General features: G+C 43.7%; 1 protein-coding gene across 1 annotated transcript in view; it reads left to right on the plus strand.

The window, feature by feature from the left end:
- The window catches only part of LOC106566361 (splicing factor SWAP), a 129,449-nt gene that overhangs the window by 100,240 nt on the left and 16,656 nt on the right, over positions 1-12,553 (plus strand). The window lies entirely within an intron of this gene.

Genomic DNA, 12,553 nt, shown 5'->3' on the forward strand with positions numbered 1-12,553 from the left:
TTTTAAAAGGCTAATTGATCATTAGAAAACCCATTTGCAATTATGTTGGCACAGCTGAAAACTGTTGTCCTGATTAAAGAAGCAATGAAACTGGCCTTCTTTAGACTAGTTGAGTATCTGGAGTATCAGCATTTGTGGGTTCAATTACAAGCTCAAAGTGGCCAGAAACAAAGAACTATCTTCTGAAATTCATCAGTCTATTCTTGTTCTGAGACATTTTTAAGTGACCCCAAACTTTTGAACGTTTGTATCTATGAAATCAAATCAAGGTTTATTGGTCGGGTACACAGCTTAGCAGATGTTATAGCGGGTGTAGTGAAATGCTTATGTTACCAGTTTCTAACAATGCAGTAAAATGTCAAAGAAGTTCAAAATTAATTAAAATGTTTTTTAATGTACTACAAAAAATGCAAGAAATCTCTAACGTTGGGACGAATCCAATTAACAATCCAAATAGCAGTAATCAAAATGCAGTCTAAGTATGTACAACGGAATAATTTACTCAAGACATACTAAGAATGATATGTACACTGCCTTTGGAAAGTATTCAGACCCCTAGACTTTTTCCACATTTTGTTACGTTACAGCCTTATTCTTAATTTGATCAAATAAAATGTTTTATATTTTAGATTCTTCAAAGTAGCCACACTTTGCCTTGATGACAGCTTTGCACACTCTTGGCATTCTCTCAACCAGCTTCACCTGGAATGCTTTTCCAACAGTCTTGAAGGAGTTCCCACATATGCTGAGCGCACTTGTTGGCTGCTTTTCCTTCACTCTGGTCGAACTCATCCCAAACCATCTCAATTGAGTGGAGGTCAGGTAGTTGTGGAGACCAGATCATCTGATGCAGCACTCCCATCACTCTCCTTGGTCAAATAGCCCTTACACAGCCGGAGATGTGTTGGGTCATTGTCCTGTTGAAAAACAAATGATAGTCCCACTAAGCTCAAACCAGATGAGATGGCGTATCACTGCAGAATGCTGTGGAAGCCATTGTTGTATTCTGGGTTAAACTTAAACTTGGAACATTGCTATCCTAGAGACTGGTTTTTACATCAGAAGTTAATGTTTATCTGTAGTAGCCAGATGGCTTTGGAATGTGCTGGGTGGACGGGAAGAAGTCACAGGATTGCTATAGGGGGTGGAGATCTTTGGATTAGGCATCAAGGGGGTTGAGGTCAGGTCAGATCCCCTTAGGGTAATAAACCATTGTTTCTCCCGTATCACTTCGTCTTATCACTCGAACCGTGAAAGATGTAAGGATTGGAGAGAAAGAGGAGTGCCTAAATTGGAGTATATATACTTGTGGTGGTGGAAACATGTTTTGTCTAATGCAGCTGTATTGATCCTCTGGGAAGAATAAACTTGGTTAAGCTTTCATAATGTCCGTTGAGATTCTATAATGTAGAAAATAGTAAAACCAACAAGACTCTTCCTGGAGCTGGCCGCCATGCCAAACTGAGCAATCGGGGGAGAAGGGCTTTGGTCAGGGAGGTGAACAAGAAGCTGTTGGTCACTCTGACAGAGCTCTGGAGTTCCTCTGTGGAGATGGCAGAACTTTCCAGAAGGACACCCATCTCTGCAGCCCTCCACCAATCAGGCCTTTATGGTAGATTGACCAGACGAAAGCCGCTCCTCAGCAAAAGGCACGTGACAGCTCGCTTGGAGTTTGCCAAAAGGCACCAAAGACACTCAGACCATGACAAACAAGATTCTCTGTTCCGATGAAACCAAGATTGTCTGAATGGCGAGCATCACGTCTGGAGGAAACCTGGCACCATCCCTACAGTGAAGCATGATGGTGGCAGCGTCATGCTGTGGGGATGTTTTTCAGCGGCAGGGACTGGGAGACTAGTCAGGATCGAGGCAAGGATGAGTACAGAGGGATCCTTGATGAAAACCTGCTCCAGAGCGCTCAGGACCTCAGACTGGGTCATTGCTTCACCTTCCAACAGGACAAGGACCCTAAGGGCAAACCCAAGACAATGCAGGAGTGGCTTCGGGACAAGTCTCTGAATGTCTTTAAGTGACCCAGCCAGAGCCCGGACTTGAACCTGATCAAACATCTCTTGAGAGACCTGAAATTAGCTGTGCAGCAACGCTCCCCATCCAACCTGGCAGAGCTTGAGAGGATCTGCAGAGAGGAATGGGAGAAACTCCCCAAATACAGGTGTGCCAAGCTTGTAGCGTCTTACCTAAAAAGACTCGAGGCTGTAATCAATGCCAAAGGTGCTTCCACAAAGTACTGAGTAAAGTGCCTGAATACTTAGTGGTTTGTCCTTTAAAAGTTGCAGTGTACTGCGACACAGCTTGCATAGTGCTGCAGAATTCTATGGCACGTTATTTAAGTGCCAACCACTGGTACCATTAATGCTAGTTAGTGCTAGTTTGACCATCAGAGGGCATCTTTGAGAAGCATTTGATAGCCTTCAATAGTGGCTGTACTAGAGAATTTAACCTGTTAGGGCTAGGGGGCAGTATTGACACAGCCGGATAAAAAACGTACCCGATTTAATCTGGTTACTACTCCTGCCCAGTAACTAGAATATGCATATAATTATTGGCTTTGGATAGAAAACACCCTAAAGTTTCTAAAACTGTTTGAATGGTGTCTGTGAGTATAACAGAACTCATATGGCAGGCCAAAACCTGAGAAGATTCCATGCAGGAAGTGGCCTGTCTGACAAATTGTGTTTCATCTTGGCTCTTTTTATTGAAGACTGAGGATCTTTGCAATAACGTGACACTTCCTACGGCTCCCATAGGCTCTCAGAGCCCGGGAAAAAGCTGAATGATATCGAGGCAGGCTCTGGCTGAAACACATTATCGCTTTTGGCAAGTGGCCGATCAGAGTACTATGGGCTTAGGCGCGTGCCCGAGTCGACCGAATGCTTTATTTTCTTTCGTCTGTTTACCTAAACGCAGATTCCCGGTCGGAATATTATCGCTTTTTTATGAGAAAAATTGCATAAAAATTGATTTTAAACAGCGGTTGACATGCTTCGAAGTACGGTAATGGAATATTTAGAATTTTTTTGTCACGAATTGCGCCATGCTCGTCACCCTTATTTACCCTTTCGGATAGTGTCTTGAACGCACAAACAAAACGCCGCTGTTTGGATATAACTATGGATTATTTTGAACCAAACCAACATTTGTTATTGAAGTAGAAGTCCTGGGAGTGCATTCTGACGAAGACAGCAAAGGTAATAACATTTTTCTTATAGTAAATCTGACTTTGATGAGTGCTAAACTTGCTGGGTGTCTAAATAGCTAGCCCTGTGATGCCGGGCTATCTACTGAGAATATTGCAAAATGTGCTTTCACCGAAAAGCTATTTTAAAATCGGACATATCAAGTGCATAGAGGAGTTCTGTATCTATAATTCTTAAAATAATTGTTATGCTTTTTGTGAACGTTTATCGTGAGTAATTTAGTAAATTCACCGGCAGTGTTCGGTGGGAATGCTAGTCACATGCTAGTCACATGCTAATGTAAAAAGCTGGTTTTTGATATAAATATGAACTTGATTGAACAAAAAATGCATGTATTGTATAACATAATGTCCTAGGGTTGTCATCTGATGAAGATCATCAAAGGTTAGTGCTACATTTAGCTGTGGTTTGGGTTTATGTGACATTATATGCTAGCTTGAAAAATGTGTGTCTGATTATTTCTGGCTGGGTACTCTGCTGACATAATCTAATGTTTTGCTTTCGTTGTAAAGCCTTTTTGAAATCGGACAGTGTGGTTAGATTAACGAGAGTCTTATCTTTAACCTCTTACATCTAGACGTTGCGCTAGCGGAACACCTGCTCCAATATCCAATGATGGGCGTGGCGCGAAATACAAACTCCTCTAAAATCCGAAAACTTCAATTTTTCAAACATATGACTATTTTACAGCATTTTAAAGACAAGACTCTCGTTAATCTAACCAGCCACTACCCAAATGCGCTACTTTTTTCAGCCAGAGCCTGCAAAGCCACGATTCAGCTTTTTGCCGCCTTCTGAGAGCCCATGGGAGCCGTAGGAAGTGTCATGTAACAGCAGAGACCCTCTGTAATGGATAGAGATAATCAAGAAGGGCAAGAAATTGTCAGACAGGGCACTTCCTGCATGGAATCTTCTCAGGTTTTGGCCTGCCAAATGAGTTCTGTTATACTCACAGACACCATTCAAACAGTTTTAGAAACTTTGGAGTGTTTTCTATCCAAAGCTAATAATTATATGCATATTCTAATTTCTGGGCAGGAGTAATAATCAGATTAAATCGGGTGCGTTTTTTATCCGGCTGTGAAAATACTGCCCCCTAGCCATAACAGGTTAAAATGGTGTAAAATAGTCATATGTTTGAAAAATTGAAGTTTTTGCATTTTTGGGGAATTTGAATAACACGCCACGGGATTACACTGGCTGTTGAGTAGGTGGGACGCAGCCCATAGAGGTTAAAACCTTTTTTGTAAGAACATAGTATATGGAACTGATTTTAAGAAATGTTGCTTAATTAATTTGGTTAATATTATGGTGTTTCTATTCCAAGAAAAATGAAATACCCTCTGGGTTTCCATTAGGATCGAACAGAAAATATGGTGCTGTACAACGTGATGGTAGGGAGTAGGCTACAGTTCTGGGCTATTTAGCTAAAGAATCCCCGTGTTGTGCGGGCCCGCAGGAGACCGGGGTTCAATTCCCCGATGGGGAGGAAGGAGTAGGCTGTCCTTGTAAATAAGAATTTGTTCTTAACTGACTTGCCTAGTTAAATAAAGGTTACACTAAGAGCATAACATTTCTACATCCTAATTGTATAATTGAAGTCTAACCAATACCCAAACGGAGATTCAGTCAAAATAAAAATCTCATTGATTTGTCAAGACCAGTCCCCATTCTTGTCTCAGAGCAGCGCGAAACGGTGCTAAAAGAGTTGTAGACTATTGCTTCTATCTTCAATATGCGCTTTAAATAAATAAGACCTACACCACTTTTAGCAGCACATTACTCATCACTAGTGAGGCTCATGTTGCCTACGATAGGCTTACAGTATATAAAAAAATATGACATGACTCTCCGCCAATAATTACATATAGAGGATTGGAGGATTCTAAATTAAAAACAAAAGCTTCCTCATGGGTCTCCCGTTGGAGGCCGGCACGGGTATCTGTAGCAACGCATATTGTGTTGCGATGCGGTGACTTAGCTGCACCACTGGGGAGGCCCCATCCACATAGTATCAAAATACAGAGAGGTGTTGGAAAAGGTATATTGTCCTGCTGATGGGCTATTATAATACTGTGCATGGTGTCCAGGTCAGGATAACCAAAAATGTATTTATTAAAGACTATCAGAAAGAATGTTGGTACTTATTTATTTTGATCCAAAGCCATGCATGAGTGAGTCACTCAGCTTTATGTAGGTGCTGGCTATATGACTGTGCCATCAACTTGATGGTAATAATAACGATATTTTGGAGGTTATTTCGTTTATTTTTTAAACGAAAGTGAGCGATTTTAATCTGAATAAAAGCCAAAATAATATTTGTAAAGGCCAAAACATTTCTGTTTTTAGATGGAGAGAAACGCTGGGCCAATTGTGCGCCACCTTATGGGACTCCCAATCACGGTCGGATGTGATGCATAATAATAGTAATACTTTTTGTTCTATTATTTATTTTGTTTTTTCTGGTGGATTAAACAAATTGCAACCAATTACAGCCAGTTGTGATACAGCCAACCTAACTAAGAAATACATTTGACGATATAATTCTCCCCCTACCCTCCTCCTAGGCAAGTCTATTGTCCAGCTACCTGCTAATAGCCATAATGGCGCTGTACAACGTGACCGTGTGTGTTTGAAAGAGTATTTTCCACTAAGCAACAATTTGTTAACCCCTGTGCGTCCTCGACGGACATCCAGCGAAAAATCATATCGCCATTAGCATAACAAAATTTAATAAAAACAATTTTAAATTTTTTTTTTCTAATTATATCGTTTTATAGATACACCTCTCCTGAATCGAACCACGTTGTCTGATTTCAAAAAGGCTTTACAGCAAAAGCAAAACATTAGATTATGTTAGAGGAGTATATCGTAAAAGTAGCCACATAGCCATTTTCCGACCAACCACATGCATCACAAATAACCAAAAAACAGCTAAATGCAGCACTAACCTTTTACAAACTTCATCAGATGACACTCCTAGGACATCATGTTACACAATACATGCATTCTTTTGTTCGATAAAGTTCATATTTATATATAAAAACAGCATTTTACATCGGCGCGTAACGTTGACTAACTAAATTACTATTCGAAAACATTTTTAAAATATAATATTGTCATTCTAAGATTTATAGATGAATATCTCTTGAAAGCACCTGTAATGCCAGATTTAAAAATAACTTTACTGGGTAATCACACTTTGCGATAAAAGGGGATGCGATACTCAGAACAATAGGCTAGCAATAGGCTAGCCATCTTGGAACAATCGCATATCACATCTAGTCTTGTATACTATTGTCAATAATCCCTTACCTTTGATTATCTTCATCCTTAGGCACTTCCAGGAATCCCAGGTCCACAACAAATGTATTTTCGTTCGAAAAAGTTCATCCTTTATGTTCCATTAGCTTGTTGTTGTTAGCACGTTCAGAAGGCTAAACCAAAAGTTCCGACGTGCGCGGGGCTACTCTTTCAACAAAATGCATTTTTTTCTTATTTAGGTTCGTTCAAACATGTCAAACGTTGTATAACATAAATCTGTAGGGCCTTTTTCAACGAGAGCTCCAATAAGATTTGAGGGGGACGATTGCATTATGTTTCAAAACGTTTCGAAAGGGGAGGGTAACCAGGGGCGCCGGCATCATAATGGTGATGGCCCTCTCCGTGTGACCACGTTCCACTGCGTCTCATTCATTCAGTTTTCACAGTAGAAGGCTCAAATCACTTTGTAAAGACTGGGGACATCTAGTGGAAGCAATAGGAAGTGCTCAATGAACCATAGCTCACGGTGTGATTTAATAGGCAACGTGATGAAGTTGAGTTCGCAATTCAGAATTCCACTTCCTGTTTCAATCTGTCTCGGGGTTTTGACTGCCATATGAGTTCTGTTATACTCACAGACACCATTCAAACAGTTTTAGAAACTTTAGGGTGTTTTCTATCCAAAGCCAATAATTATATGCATATTCTAGTTACTGGGCAGGAGTAGTAACCAGATTAAACTGGGTACGTTTTTTATCCGGCCGTGTCAATACTGCCCCCTAGCCCTAACAGGTTAAGGGTGTTGTATGTATAGTGAAGGTGATATGGTCCTTGACTTTCAAAGTACTTCATGATCACAGAAGTGAGTGCAACCGGGCCGGCAGCTTTGCTTGGGTTAACACACTTGAACGTCCTACTCATGTCGGCTACAGAGATCGGGAGCCCGCAGTCCTCGTGAGCAGCGGGGGCAATGTCGGTGACTCGGTGTTGTTTTCCTCTTTGATTGTCTTGCGGTGGTCGTAGGTGGTCTGTTTGTATTCGTACATGTTTCCAGTTACCTTGCCGTGGTTAAATGTGTGTGGTTCGCACTTTCAGTTGCTTTGGTAATGCTGCCATCTAGCTGTGGTTTTTGTTTTGGGTATGTTCTTACAGTCACTGTAGAAACAACATTCTCTATGCACTTTCTGATGAACCCAGAGACAGAGTCGGTGTATTCGGCGATGTTATTCTCAGAGGCGGCCTGAACATATCCTAGTCTGCGTGATCAAAACAGTTCTGTAGCATGGATTCCGATTGGTCAGACCAACGTTAAACAGACCTTACCACGATTGCCTCCTGTTTTGGGAGTATTTTCCTTAAATTTCCTTTGTTAAAGTCCCTGGCTAAAACAAATGCGGTATATGCTTTTTCCAATTTGTTCAATGTCCCATGTTATTCTTTGAGTGCCAGCGTGGTGTCAGCTTGTGGGGGGATATACACAGCCGTGATCCAAACAGCTGTGAATTCTCTCGGGAGATAATGGGGTCGTCATTTATCGTAAGGTATTCCAGGTCAGGGGAACAGAAACTCTTAAGGCGTTTGTGCATTCTGACAATCACACAATGAGTTGTTGATCATGAAACATACTACTCTGCCTTTGTTTTTCCCCTGTCCTCGCAATGTACGGAAAAATCAGCAGGCTGTATAGCCTGTTCAGGCACCCCCCCCCTGACATCTAAATCTCTGTAAGGCTTATTACATTACAGTCACTCGTATCTCTCTCGTAGGAAGTCCACACTCTGGACAATAAATGTTGCGAGCTCAGAGACTGCACATTAGCAAGTAATGGACTAGAAAGCGTAGGGTGGTTTAGCCTTTTCCTTAATGGGACTAGTACTCTAGCTCGCCTTTCCCTTGTCCAGAAGTGCTTTTCCATCATAAGAAATAATACTAGAAACTTTCTGATCAAATAACGTTAAAAAAAATAATACTAAAATAAACTAAGGACTGCAAAGTTGGTTGGGAGCTAGCAACAGGGCGACCATCATCAGCGCCATCTTGTTCACAGTGAATTGGGAGGGTGAGATTGAGATTACTTTTAGATACCGTGTGATTTAGGTTATCTGTCCTCATCCTACAGACAATGGAGTGGAATGGCTATGTCACATTACAGTACAGGGATTGCACGTGTACTTCTCTCTATTACCAGCGGGGAGAAGTCTCTTTCTCCCCTTTCTCTACCTCACCCCCCCTCTTTCTTTCACACTCTCTCATCTATCCACCCACTCTTTCCCTCTCGTATGGTCCCTCTGTCTCTCTGATAGCCAGTGTTGGCTTTTACCTGAACATATGCGTGGATCTGGGGTGTTTAAACACGCAGCCAAGCTTTCAGGAGCTGGCAAATCATCTGGCGACCCCAATCAACTGGCATCGAATGCAGCTAGCTAGTTTAGCCTACTCAAACAGAGAAGGATGCTATGTTAGCTAGCTGGCTATGGCTATCCAACACTGGAACTCTTCCAAGTCAAGGTGATTGATTGCCTTGTTTTCCCTGGCTGGCACAGTTTGTGTGTTTAGAGTTGTGTCCAGCCTATCCTCCTCTCACATCCCACAGGGTCCCCTCATCAGAACGCCCCCCCACACACACACACACACACACACACACACACACACACACACACACACACACACACACACACACACAACATTGAAATGTTGCCTCTAAACTCTGAAACACCAGCAAAGCCGCAGGACCTGGCTGTTGGGTCTGGCTTTGCTATTGTACCAGAAGCAGTCACAGTTGGCCATAAGTGTGAATTATTTATTGATTATAGGGCCAGATCCTGATCTTCAGATGTAGTTCCGTTCACTTACATGTACAGTGTATATATGCCATTTTGCAGACGCTTTTATCCAAAGCGACTTAGTCATGCTTGCGTACATTTTACATATGGGTGGTCCCGGGAATCAAACCAACTACCTTGGCATTACATGTCCCATGCTCTACCAGCCGAGCTACAAAGGACCACTTGTAAACATATTGAGTCTGTCAAAGCCAGCTAATCAAAGAGTATTAAGAGTGAATGGTAGAGCTTGAGCTGTCACTGGAATTGGGCTTCTTGGTACCCTGTGTTTTGTGTGTGCGCGCGCAAGGCCAAGCAGGTGTCGGGCTACAGTGCACAGGTGGGATGTGTTGAAAGTACAGTTCTGGGTGCCAAAGTGGAGTGGCCTGATTACAGTACAACAACAGTCAAGGCAAGGTGACCTGGAGCAGTTTATTTGCACACAGGGAGTTGTGGATTCTGGCTATTTTCCCTCCCTCGTTCATCACCCTTCTCAATCACCCTCTGTCCATTTCTCTTTCCCTTGTCTGCCCTCTCTCTCATTCTTTGCTCCATATCTGTCCCTCTGACACCCTCTCTCGCTCATGATGGACTGTTTCCATCTCTCTCTATCCATCTCTCTCTTCTTCTTTTGTCCCTTTCTGAAACACACTCTATCCCTCTCCCTCCTCCTCTCTTTCCCTGTCCCATTCTCCTTACACTGGCATCCCTCTCTTCTTCTCTCCAGTGTGGAGGTGTGCTTCAGAGAGAGCAGCCTTCCCTATCTCTTGGGAGCAGGCGTGAGAGACCAGACACACTCTCCTCTTTCTCGACCCATGGCCCTTGGGGATAAACCTACCCAAATGTCATGCTGTTCTTAACCCAAAGTGAAATCAAACCCCAGACATCCTCTTCATTATCTGCCCTGAGCCACCGCAGCGCACTACCAAATATTCATACCAAAAACAATAACACAGATCTCTCTCCTCTTCTCCGCCTTCGTCTCTCCTCTTGCTCTGTCTGGAGCAGCAGGGGAGGGAAGTACGTGTGTCTCTCACTCATTCCATGTGAGGGAAAGAAAGGTGGAGGAAGAAGTAGTCCTGTTTCACTCAATTGGGACAGAGTAGTTTCTAAATATGCTGTGAAGAGAAGACATTGTGTCCTCGTCTCCTGAGAGCTCTTTTGATTCACCGTTGCCAGAGCCGAGTCTCAATAGATAAGGTGACATTCACACTGCCTCTCTCTCGCTCTGTCTCTCTCGCTCTGTCTCTCTCGCTCTGTCTCTCTCGCTCTGTCTCTCTCGCTCTGTCTCTCGTGCGCGCTCTCTCTCACACGTGCTCTCTTTCTCTCTGACACACACTTTGACTTGTTCCACATATGAACACTTCCTTACCTAACGTCACCAGTATTGCACACACCTTACACATCATAATCAAGTCCTTGCTAGGGCTTTTCCATGGCAAATAAAGCTTGGGAAATAAATACATGTGTTGTTTTTCTTCTCTCAATGGCGAAATTGTATTTAAATGCAGTTTGATGGCACATGGCGCTACATTGATTGGCACCCAGTTGTGATGTTGGATCCAGCGGCGGGCAGAAGATCTAATATAACCAGACAGACACATACTGAAGTAATTAGAGGCACTTTTGTGCTGACAGTGGAGAAGGGCCAATTATGTTTTGTTAGCCAGGCAGGCAGGGCAGGGTGCTAGCTATCTGGCTGCATTGTGTTGTGTAACCAGCCAGTATCTTTTAATTAGCAGCTGAGTAAGTCTGGGGAAGAACCAACCAGAACCAGCACACAGCGAGCAGTAATTATGGACAGAGCCAGGACTAGGAGCTCACCGCCCCAGGGCGTTGCCTTTTACTTCGGCCGGTCGAGTGCAAACATACACACTCACGCAGACACACACACACAACCTTGATTGGAGATGCAGGCTGAATTAGATTGTGTCTCCCAGATGACCTTAAGCCAGTGGCTGTAATGGAGGAGACAATTGTGAATGCCCTCGTCTCGCTCTCTCTCTAGCGCTATCGCTCCCTCACTTCCTCTCTCTCTCTAGCTCTATCACTCCCTCACTTCCTCTCTCTCTCTAGCTCTATCGCTCCCTCACTTCCTCTCTCTCTCTAGCGCTATCGCTCCCTCACTTCCTCTCTCTCTCTAGCTCTATCGCTCCCTCACTTCCTCTCTCTCTATAGCTCTATCGCTCCCTCACTTCCTCTCTCTCTCTAGCTCTATCGCTCCCTCACTTCCTCTCTCTCTCTAGCTCTATCGCTCCCTCACTTCTCTCTCTCTCGCTCCCTCACTTCCTCTCTCTCTCTAGCTCTATCGCTCCCTCACTTCTCTCTCTCTAGCTCTATCGCTCCCTCACTTCCTCTCTCTCTCTAGCTCTATCGCTCCCTCACTTCTCTCTCTCTAGCTCTATCGCTCCCTCACTTCTTCTCTCTCTCTCTAGCTCTATCGCTCCCTCACTTCTTCTCTCTCTCTCTAGCTCTATCGTCCCTTACTACTTCTCTCTCTCTGTCTAGCTCTATCGTCCCTCACTTCCTCTCTCTAGCTCTATCGCTCCCTCACTTCTTCTCTCTAGCTCTATCGCTCCCTCACTTCCTCTCTCTCTCTAGCTCTATCGCTCACTTACTTCCTCTCTCTCTCTAGCTCTATCGCTCCCTCACGTCTCTCTCTCTAGCTCTATCGCTCCCTCACTTCTTCTCTCTCTCTCTAGCTCTATCGCTCCCTCACTTCTTCTCTCTCTCTCTCTCTCTAGCTCTATCGTCCCTTACTACTTCTCTCTCTCTGTCTAGCTCTATCGTCCCTCACTTCCTCTCTCTAGCTCTATCGCTCCCTCACTTCTTCTCTCTAGCTCTATCGCTCCCTCACTTCCTCTCTCTCTCTAGCTCTATCGCTCACTTACTTCCTCTCTCTCTCTAGCTCTATCGCTCCCTCACGTCTCTCTCTCTAGCTCTATCGCTCCCTCAATTCTTCTCTCTCTAGCTCTATCGCTCCCACACTACTTCTCTCTCTCTAGCTCTATCACTCCCTCACTTCCTCTCTCTCTCTAGCTCTATCGCTCCCTCACTTCTTCTCTCTCTCTAGCTCTATCGCTCCCTCACTTCTCTCTCTCTCTCCAGCTCTATCGCTCCCTCACTTCTTCTCTCTCTCTTGCTCTATCGCTCCCACACTACTTCTCTCTCTCTAGCTCTATCGCTCCCACACTTCTTCTCTCTCTCTCTAGCTCTATCACTCCCACACTTCTCTCTCTCTAGCTCTAT

Source organism: Salmo salar, chromosome ssa09, assembly GCF_905237065.1.
Source record: "Salmo salar chromosome ssa09, Ssal_v3.1, whole genome shotgun sequence".
NCBI classification, from domain to species: Eukaryota; Metazoa; Chordata; class Actinopteri; order Salmoniformes; family Salmonidae; genus Salmo; species Salmo salar.